This window comes from Coenobita brevimanus, chromosome 5 (assembly GCF_032717465.1).
Source record: "Coenobita brevimanus isolate Jiangsu-jjx chromosome 5, ASM3271746v2, whole genome shotgun sequence".
NCBI lineage: Eukaryota > Metazoa > Arthropoda > Malacostraca > Decapoda > Coenobitidae > Coenobita > Coenobita brevimanus.
Genome location: NC_136958.1, coordinates 21,145,307 through 21,156,109, shown reverse-complemented (window position 1 = coordinate 21,156,109; position 10,803 = coordinate 21,145,307). Strand labels below are relative to the sequence as shown.

Below are 10,803 nucleotides of genomic sequence, written 5' to 3'. Positions count from 1 at the left end.
GTGATGACTGTGATGGTGGTGCTGGCGGTAACTGTGAGTATGACTGTGCTGGTCCTGCTGGTGGTAGCTGTGATGATGTCTGTGGTGATTGTGCTGGTGGTAGCTGTGAGGATGACTGTGGTGGTGGTAGCTGTAGTGGTAATGGTGGTGGTAGCTGTTCAAAAATGGCTTTCATTTGGGCAGGCACAAAGCACTTGCTCCAAAGTGATGCATGGTTAGGAGAGTTCTAGCCTGGACAAGTGCTGAGTGGCCTGATAAGGCCGCCATTAGAGTACAAAAATTGTCCTGATCGTAAGAGAGGTAAATTAATCATGGTCATGTGTCTTTATCGACATTTCACAACCTTTATCGGAATTCAGCCAACAAGTATCTGTCCTGGTGTGGCTAGTAGCTTATGTAGCTATGTGTCTCTTGTGTGTCTTTATATATATATATATATATATATATATATATATATATATACAGTATGTTGATCCATATATCAGCCGATCCATCCATTCATGTATCACTTTTTTCCTAAGCAGTATCCTGTTTGGTTGTGGATAATTGTTTGCTTATAACTTATGTACCTCTTTACAATGGGAAGTCGTTCCCGATGTGAAGATAATCAACTGGTGAAAGCAAAAACCAAAAAAGAAAAAGACGTTATCGTACCGACGTGGTTAATGGAGACTGACGCTGGAGAGAAACGTTTTACTACTTGGTTACACAAACATCCATCTCCCCCCCCTATCCTCAGAAAGGATTACTGGTGAACTGCAGCAAGAGGCCATCTTCAGCCTGCAGTCCACCGGTTTACATTCTGATTAGCCTAGGACAATAACAAGATGACTTAACCCACCGCATCCCGTTGACGTATATATACGTCCACATGTTTTGTCACTGCCAGTCCCATTGACGTATATAAACGCGCCTCAATTGCAAGGTCCCTAATTTACACAATTTTCATATTTTGCCTGTGATTTTTGGTGTGCACACTCAGGCAAGCCTCCCCTAACTGCCACCAGGCAGGCCTGCTCCCAGACCCCGCATGACCCACTCGCTCCCTGGTCTCGGTCACTGACCTGTTTGCAGTGACCCAGGTCAGACATGGTGCATAGAGGTCTCTGAGGACGAAATTCAATCTGCCCTGGACGCCTTCATAGGTGATAGTGATTCTCCACTGGATGACGATGTGGAGGATAGGTGTATGTGCAGCCTGAGGAAAAAACAAGAAGCAGTGATGAGGAGGTTCCTTCGACAAGGAAAATGTGGTATGTGACATACCATAAGGCGAGGGAAGGCCAGCCTGGACCCCATACACATGCACGGACCTCTCTCCAGCCCCTAGACAGAGAGTCAGATGAGGATGAGGACAAGGACGAGGACAGCGGCATAGGACATAATGTTACCTAGTGGTTGGGGAAGGAGAAAATTTCACTGCGAGGATCCGAAGGTGCGGCAAGAAGGAAAATCATGTATGGTCCTTCCGTGTTGTCTGGGGAAGGCGCAAGTGATGTGGTGGGAGTGAGGGGTGAAAGGGAAAGTGGTGTGGTGGGAGTGAGGCCTGAAAGGGAAAGTGGTGTGGCGGGAGTGAGCGGTGAAAGGGAATGTGGTGTGAGGGAGGCAGCACAAGCACATGGTGTATGTGGGCAGCGGGGAGGTGAGGTGTAGCCGCTCCCTAGCACGTCTTTAACCCCACGATATTCCTGTACTTCCTTTCCACAGCCCCATGGTGTGGGGAAAGGAAGGAAAGGGAAGGAAAAGGGAGAGGGAAGAGGAGTGCAAGTGGTGAAGGGCGCTGCTCTCCATCTCCCCAACCTCCCCCACCACCCTCCCCTCCCCACCCTGACGAAGGCGACGATGGGGACGAGGCTGGAGACGGTAGTATGTCATGGGGCTGGGATGATGGGAGTAATTTCACTCCCATCATTCACTCCTTCACTGAGGAGTGGCGGTCTGGCTGCATGGCTCCAGGTATCCATGCGGGCTCCACCAGAGTGGATTTCTTCCACCTGTTCTTTTTGGAGGAGTTTGTGGGCTGCATAGTGGAGCAAACAAACTTATTTGCAAGCAGCCAGCACTGTGAAAGTGCATGTCAAGGTAAAACGAGCAGGCACTCCCAGCAATATGACTCTCCCGTAACCCTAGGTGAGATGTTTATATTTTTGGCCCTGGTTCTCTTGATGGGTGTAGTACGAAAAAATCAAATTCCTGCATACTAGACCGCGGACCCAATGACCAGCACACCTTTCTTTGGTAAGGTAATGAGTCGTGATTGATTCCAGCACATTCTCAGCCGCCTCCACTTTTATGATGCAGACGACCCTGCAAATGCTAATAACACAGATAAGGTGAGGAGAATTAGGCTTGTCTTTGATCACCTAGGGGAAATGTTCCGCTCATCATTTTATCCTTACAGAGACCTCGTCATAGACGAGAGTCTTGTGTTGTGGTGAGGCAATATTTCCTTTCGCCAGTACATACCCAGCAAGAGACACCGTTTCGGGTTCAAGATCTTTGTTATGTGTGACTGTAAGACTGGTTATGTGCAAGACATAGTCTTGTAATTGGCACACAGACAGACATAATAGAAGATCGCAGTATTGGACTCTCAGGGGCCGTGGTGAAGACAATGATAGAGGAGTACCTTCATCGTGGTCATGTGCTGTACCTGGACAGCTGGTACACTATCCCTCTTCTCATTCAGTTCCTCCACCAACACGACACTGGAGCCTGTGGTACAGTAAAGAGAAACCATTGCCATATGGTCAAGGTTGGGAGGAAACTTGACAAGCGCAAGGTGATTTTCTTCCAGGCAAATAACATCCTTGCCACCCTGTGGAACCACAAAAGGGAAGTTTGCCTCCTGTCGACTGTACACCGCCCCCTGATGCACCGCACAGACTCCATGAATCACCGCAGCGAGAGGAGGCGCCACGTCTGGAAGCTGGAGTCGGTACTGGACTACAATATCAACATGAAGCAAGTGGACAAGTCTGACTTCATGATTTCCAGTGTGGAGTGTGCCAGGACCACGATGAAGTGGTACAAAAAGCTCTTCTTCCACTTGCTTGACATCACGGTCCTCAACACACACTACCTCCATGCCATGACAACGGGAATCTCTGAGACCTTTGAGGGGTTTGTGAGGGAGCTGTCTCGTGAAATTATCGCCAGGTATCCACAGGACAGGGCTTCACACCGCACCTGCACCCCCAGTGCCGCCCAGACTCCCCTACGGCTCACAGGACACCACTACCCGAGCAACATCCCTCTTCAACCAAACCGTCCTAGACCTCAGTGCCACTGCCATATATGCAAGCACTCAACAGTAAGACCAGCCACTCAGAGAAAAGACACAAGATACGAGTGTGTAGACTGCAACGTAGCATTGTGCCTTGAGCCATGTTTCAAGGAATATCACAACTTCCTACATTACTGATACTGTGTGTGATAGGGATAATATGGCGCTCACTGTAGAAGTAAAGCCTTTACATATGCGATAATATGATGTTTAGTATAATAGTAAGGCCTGTAAGTATGTGATGAGAATTATATAAAGTTGAAATGGGTGTAATGTTAGTGGGAAAGTATTATATAAGTTGAAAAATAATGTAAGTTGAAACAAGTGATATCGCGAATTCACTCAGTGTAAATATGTGATAATATGACGCTCAGTAGAGTAGTAAGGTCTGTAAATATGTGATAGCAATTATATAAGTGGAAACGGGTGTAATGTTAGTGGGAAAGTGTTATGTAAGTTGAAAAATAGAGTGTAAGTTGAAACAACAGTCATAGCGACTTCACTCTCTATGTAATTATGTGCTAATATTACGCTAAATATTATTGTAAGGCCTGTAAATATGTGAAAACAGTTCTCTAAAGTGGAAAAGGATGTAATGTTATTGGAAAAGTATTTATGTAAGTTGAAAAAAGATAATGTGAGTTGAAACAACAGTCACAGCGAGTTCAATCACTACATCAATATCCGCTAACATTACGCTAAATATTTTCGTGAGGCTTGTACCAGGTGTGACGAAGGTATACCTGTCTAGGCCACTTATAGACCCCGGTGACCACTTTCTTTGTGATTTTCCATTGTTTCTCACCAAAAGGAGAGGTTTGAGCCAAAAGAATTTTTATCCAAAATTGGTCAGGACTGGGGGGAGTCAATGATGGAAAAGTGGTTGGGACGGGGGGGGGGAGTTAATAGAGATTGCTTTTAACACTGACTATGATAGGTCTCTCCTAAGCTGAATAAAATCAAACGGCAGGAAGAACTAATCAACTCTTCGGACCCAATGACACATTTTTCGATCATTATCGTTACTTCCAGAGTATTATATTCAGCATGACGGAAATATGGAACTGGAGACTCTAGATGCAGCCAGAGTCATCTTGATAACAACATCTGAATGGAACTGTCAAATATAGTTGTATGACAGTAGCAAGTCTGAACTAAAAATGACGTCACCGAATGGAAATGATTAATAAAGGGGTACCCTTAGTGAATGGCTAATGAAAATAATTTGAAATGCCATCACAAAGGTAAATATATCTTAAATTAGGTATTCTCGTCTGCCTAATTAATAATATAATAAAGGGTATTAGCACACTTAAGGGGTTGATGAAGATTATGTTTTCTCCTTCCTTTGGACGGGTTTCCCCTAAGCTGATTAATTCCATCCCTTGGCACGGAGAGGGATGCCGTCACGCTGTGGTACCCACATATATCCGGGTGTCTACTCACTCTGGTTATGTGAACGTCCCTCAGCTCCCTCGCAATCCCCTGGGAAAGGGACGGTGGATCGAATGCTACCAGCTTCGGCCTGCAGCCCACCGGGCTCAAGTCCAGATGAGCCTGGATTAACAAAAACATTCTTTCCATACAATGAGTTTTTAAAGAATGATATTGCTACCGTTGAACTAAGCAAGCATAAGCCAGTACATTTAATGGAGATGCCCAACCCTTTTTTCTTGGTGGCATTACACGAAAAAAAAAAAAAAAAAGATCCAGTCACCTCTTAGAGGTCTTACTGTACCTAAGTAAGACCGTAACTCCGACTAGGATGTTCTAACCACTAACACCAGGTACCTTTATGGCAAATTAAGGCCAAGGTAAAGAGGACGGAATATATTTTGTGTGTAGGTAATCCTGGTATTTGTCAGTAAGAAAATGGAAATGTATTTATCGCTTCCATTACAGTTTCCTGTCTCGTCAAAGCCTCTAAGTAGTTGGCTTCATCATAATTTTAGGGGAGGATAAAGTGGACAGAACATAGTTCCAGTGTTGGAACGTGTGATGCATCTAGTAGCTAGTCCTCGATCATTAAGACAATGAACGTGTAACAATCATTTTCCTTTACAGTCAGGTTTCTCGTCAAAGCCCTTCAATAAAGGGTTATAATATGAGAGCAGGTTAAAGTGGATAGAACATGTTGGAACGAGTGATGCATGAAATAAACATTCTTTGGGCTTTAAGAAAGTCGTTCCCCTTTGCAATTAGCCAGCTCGTTAAAGCCTGTCTATAATCGGGTGTAATTAGATACCGAGTTAAAGGTAACAGATTGTATCTTCTAGTCTTGGGAAAAGCAATGGACATAATAGCTAGTTATTGGTCATCAAGGCTCGTCAAGGCCTTAAGATAGTGGGTTTCTTCATGATTTTAGTCCAGGTTAAAGGGGGCTGAGTATATTTCCCTGTGCCGGTAGACAACCCTCGGTCATCAAGATAACAAAAGTGTAAAAATCGCCACCCTTTTACAGTTACCCGGCTCGTCAAGGCCTCTCGATAATGGGCTCCTTCATTACCCCGAGACAGGAGTGTAATGACCTAACTCGCAGTCGGAAGCACCGTAATTACACTTGTTTCATGATGTTTCAGATTTATCTTGCGGGAATCACCGCAGGAGCAGCTGCGGAACCATAGCGGACACGATTTTTTGTTTTTCTTGTTTATGTCCCATTCACCTCAAAATTGTTTTTCTATAGTCTACTTTCTCTTCCCTCAGATGATTTTATCCAGCTAAGGGGGAACTTTTTGCACTGGAGGCGCCAGTTATGGTCTTCAATAATCTAGCCATTACAAGAGGTCTTCCATTAATTTGAATAAAATTGCTTTATGATAAATGGAAGCAGGTAACAAATATTTCATATAGGTTTTTGGGAAAAAAAATACTATTTATGAACTGCGATATCTTTTAGCAATATTTGCATTTTATCTTGCAGGAATCACTGGGGAATATATTGAAATTGGAAACCATCATAACTGACATCATTTTTTGATACCGTGTTTTAAATCATTCAGGCAAGTTGGCGTGTTATTTCTTGTGTAATATGGCTGATTCCATGTGATTTTAATAAATTAAAGAAGATCTTTTGTGCTGAGGCAGTTCGCATGAGCTTTAACTACTGTAACATCCCTTCTTCGAAAAGCCACTTAAACAGAACAAAATCATTTGGAGGTAATACGGCTACAGTAGAAAGTGCGTCACTGCAGTAAAATGGTCCATTCATTTTCTTACTGTTTGTTAAAATATCTGGATTATTGGTAATGAACTTGTATTTATTTAGTTATTTATTTATTTACATATCCATTATCTAGCAAACTTTAGAATTATCTGTCTTGACGCACGTAAGTATTTTCCCGTTTATGAGACAATTCTCTGATACACGGAGGGAGATAAAGTGTATGTCGTCATGCTTTTTACTAGTTTAGTGTTCTATGGCCTCCATGACATTGTCAGACGTCTGGTGGTCTAGTAAGTTCAGGCTTTCCAGTCGGATGTGAATCATATGGGTCTAACTAAGGTTGTTAGCTTGGGTTTACTTCTTGCGTGATACCGCTGAGGGAAAACCACTCATCACTCTTCCCTTAAATGTCTTGACTGTCAACCTAGTTCCGGGCCTGTGCGCTCCTGATTAGACCTGTGGCAAGAGGCTTTCAAAGTGATGTCCCTACTGGAGGTATAACAAGTTTAATGTGGTTTCAAATTGAAGCTTAAGTCTTCTAGTTTCCAAAAATGGAATAGTACTTTGGAATATCATTGCACAACCTTTTCTTTTTATTTTTTTTATTTTTTCTTGCCGTAAACTTACCTGAAAATAGTCACACCATGCATACACTTTCTTTTATATATTGTCACACCCACATATGACTTATGCTTAAATAATGTATCGTTTTATACCTTTCAAAACAAGAAGAAGCACAGTGTGATAGCCAGTTTATTGCAGAATAAACAGAAAACAACATAATAGCTATTTTTTGGTACAAAATTGTTGAAAAAAATCATGATAATCAACATTTCAATAACGATCATGAGAAAGCGGTCACAAGTATTAAAAAAGTTACTACAAAAAATCTTTTAGAGCATTTCAACAGCTTTCAAATAACTCCTAGATGGATATCCTACACTAGTTTACAGAGGAATTACAGTAATTTTTGCATTGGCGGTTTTAGTCTAAGACTGCAGGTGGTGAGGCTAAAAAATGGGAGATACCACCACCGACGGTAAAGGTTATTTTCTTGTAAACATAACAGTGCCGTTTTTACAGCAAGTTGCTGTGAAACAGGTCATCAGACGCTATAAATGGCGAAGATAATGAGCAAATAATTTTAGTCGTCCCTCTCATCCTCATCATCTTGAAATACTGTGCAATATAATGAAACTAGACAGCTATCACAGTTGCATATTTATATACCCTTTAGCCCTGCTAAGATACAAGGACATTCTCTTCCAGCAGTGCATTTATCATCGTTACAGAATAGGAGGGTCAAGCCACGTAGTTTCTTTGGGCCAGACTCCTTCAGACTTGTTACATACTGCAAGTCTTTATCATATTTGACCCAGCCAAAATCAATGGGATCCTTTGTGTTCGTTTTTTCAATGTAGTTAGTGCATTAGATTATAATCTGTAACTTAGATGTTAGAGGATGTCGCATAGAGGGATCATCAGTAGGTGGGAGGGATGACATTGGTTTGCTAGCTGGGGCTGCCATTCTAAACTGCAGCTCATCGAGGGTATCACATGACTTACCTATAATACCCTTCTCATACATGTAGAGGAGGAGCTTTGAAACATGTAAAACAATGCATAATATATGCTTAAGTCATAATGTGGGTGTGACGATATGCAAAAGAAAGCGTATGCATGGTGTGACATTTTAAGTAAAAACAAAAAGTCATGCAGCGACATAGCAAAGTACAATTCTATTCCTGGAAACTAGAAGACCTAAACCTTTGTTTGAACCCACATTCAACTTGTTATTCCTCAGGTTGAGGTATTTTCACTTTTAGAGCTCTTTTCAGCTGTCCGCCATTGATCTTGAATAGCGTAATATCGGACTGGATGATGGATGGATAGGAATCGCACCCTGCTTTCCTATATACCAGCCAGGCACTGATATATATACGAGTATATATATATATATATATATATATATATATATATATATATATATATATATATATATATATATATATATATATATATATATATATATATATATATATATATATATATCCCATTGGATCCCAGGGTTCCTGGGCGAGGCATGGCACTGGAAGGGTACTAAGCGTACCGCCCTCCACCTATTGGTTCATAGTCGCGAAGTTCATAGGTCCCTACCCGGGGATTAACTACTTTATCATGGTCTGAAAATTCCTAGTTCTGTCCTACACTGAGGACACTGGGCTTTAGTGGGATATGTATATATATCAGTGACTGGCTGGTATACATATATATATATATATATATATATATATATATATATATATATATATATATATATATATATATATATATCATACGATGCCCCATTATAAGCATAGGAGCCCGGGCCTAGGCAAGTTGGTCCTGACATATGAGAGACCAGCCTCACTCATCCCTAGGTGGCATTACGTGAGCAAAAAACCCCTACCACCCCATGGATATAAACGTTCACCGGCTCAGTCCGATTGGAGCTCCGTAATTACCCACTAAACTACCAGGCGCCAAAATTTGGTTATATGGTTACCACCCAGCATAGTGAATGGTTTCCTTGTGTACAGGAAACCATTTCGCTTGTCACTCAGTGTAGAGTCACCCACAGGCAGAAGGAAGAGGATATATATATATATATATATATATATATATATATATATATATATATATATATATATATATATATATATATATATATAATCTTAAGTAAGCGTCTTCAATATCAAGGAAGAGTAAGCAAATCTTTGCAGTTCTAGTTTTTGGTCTTCCAGTATTTCTCGAAAGATTGTTCATGTCCTTTCTTTAATTTGTTGAGTCTTTTGTCTTCAGTATTTTATCAACATTCTCTTAGATTCAGTAATAGTATCTGTTGAGGTAATACATGATTGTTGGACTCTCAGCTTTTTTTTTTTTTCTTAATACTTGGTTTCTTTCATTCGTGTTTCTTGCAAATTTATTATTGCTTTTAAAGAAAAAATCTGCCTTCGCTGCCCGACGTAGGATAATAATTTTCGCTTTCAGGAAAAGTAACTGAAATGCTGCAAATGAATTTTTAGACCTCTTAGTTATGTTTCACTTAGTTTTCTTCCCACTCTCTCTCTCTCTTTTGTTTCTTACTTTTTTTTATTGGTAAAAAAAAAAAAAAAAAGTTCTGGCTCCCCTGGCCGACATGTGATACTGTTGACGACTGCCTGTGTACCCTGCGCTTATAACAGCCTCTTCCCCGAGGAACACTGGTCGTATTTATAAAGCATTCTGACCTGCTTGTGCCAGTCTCCATAAAAGCTACCACTTCTCATAGGCCGTTTTGTTTTTATTTTTTCTCTTTCCTATTTTCTTTCATTTGAGTAGTAAGTATGATGTTTTCTATCTGAATGTTGAAATGAAGCAAGGATGTTCCATGTCTCTATGGTTGTTCAATCTGTATATGGACGGGGTTATACAAGAGATACAAAGTAGGCCAGTGGATGTTGAAGCGGCTTTAATGAGAGAGGGCAACGTTTGGAAACTCCCTGTACTGTATTTGCAGATGATTTTGTATTGTTAAGTGAAGACGAAGGGGAACTGCATGGCTTGTTGAATGAGTCTGAAAGAGTGTGTAAGAAGCGGAATCTAAAGGTAAATGCAGGGAAGAGTAAAGTTATGGTCATCGAGAGGAATGAAGTCACTGGATGTACAGTGATGCTGGATGATGAGGAAATGGAAAATGTTTTTCATTCATTCATTGCCAGACGCCATGTATCCCAGACGGGGTGGCCAATGGCTTAGAGTTAATTGTTTTACAGGAAGGGGCACTAATCCTCCACCAACCCCACTTGACACGTAGGGATGCCAACAGCATCTGGTGTTCCCAGGCGGTCACCCATCCAAGTACTAACCAGACCCAACGTTGCTTAACTTCGCTGATCGGACGGGAAGCGGGGTACTCAACGTGGTATGGCCGTTGGCTTTTGTAGTGTGATGAGTAAGGATGGAAGTTTGAAGGGTGAAGTGTTTGAAAGTGTACAGCAAGGAAGAAAGGTTGATGGTTATTTTTAAAGCAGTTATTAAAAGCTGGGAAGTGAGCGAGAAAGTAAGGAAAGTCGCTGCAGGACAGTATTGTGATACCAGCTCTAACATATGGAATTGAAGCTTGGACCTTGTTTGAAGGACACAAGTCTAGAGTGAGAGAGGTGGTAATGATTTATTTGAAAGAAGAATGTGGAGTTACTTGGAGACAGACTGACAAATGAGGTAATGAAGGAGCGTTGTGATGTGGATGTGGACGTGATAGAAAGCGTTAGGAGAAATACAATGGGATGGTTTAGTCATGTGGAGATGATGAAGAGCGAGAGACTAA

At 41.5% G+C, this 10,803-nt stretch overlaps 1 non-coding gene across 1 annotated transcript; it reads right to left on the bottom strand.

Moving 5' to 3' along the window:
• Window positions 1-10,293: 10,293 nt before the first annotated feature.
• Window positions 10,294-10,412, bottom strand: LOC145399432 (5S ribosomal RNA). Its single transcript, XR_013897302.1, has one exon. It is a non-coding gene; the product is annotated as a 5S ribosomal RNA (ribosomal RNA).
• Between the last annotated feature and the right edge of the window lie 391 nt (window positions 10,413-10,803).